The following is a 316-nucleotide window of genomic DNA, read 5'->3' as shown; positions in this document are numbered from 1 at the left end:
TTTTTGTTTTTTTTTTTTTTTTTTTTACATCGATTAATTAATTTCATTATTCTGCGCATGAAAGGGTAGGCAATCAAATTATTTATTGAAAAATAAATATTTCATGAGGTGCACTGCACTTAAAGCTGAAATAAAATGAAAAATATATAATAAATTATAAGTATTTTTACGGCTAGTCTAATATTTTAATATGCATCGTAAAAAAATTTAATTGTATAGAATAACATGTTGTGGTTTTATTCTATAATAAATCGATCACGTTTGTTTTCTTATAAAAAATTCACGCAATAAACAGTGCAATAAAATATAATTAATA

The 316-nt window shown here is 21.2% G+C and overlaps 1 protein-coding gene across 1 annotated transcript in view; it reads left to right on the top strand.

The window, feature by feature from the left end:
• Positions 1–316, top strand: part of LOC108751629 — a 26,831-nt gene that overhangs the window by 17,114 nt on the left and 9,401 nt on the right. The window lies entirely within an intron of this gene.

This window comes from Trachymyrmex septentrionalis, unplaced genomic scaffold (assembly GCF_001594115.1).
Source record: "Trachymyrmex septentrionalis isolate Tsep2-gDNA-1 unplaced genomic scaffold, Tsep1.0 scaffold50, whole genome shotgun sequence".
NCBI classification, from domain to species: Eukaryota; Metazoa; Arthropoda; class Insecta; order Hymenoptera; family Formicidae; genus Trachymyrmex; species Trachymyrmex septentrionalis.
Note: the sequence above shows the minus strand (reverse complement) of the source record. Positions and strands in the feature narration are given on the sequence as shown.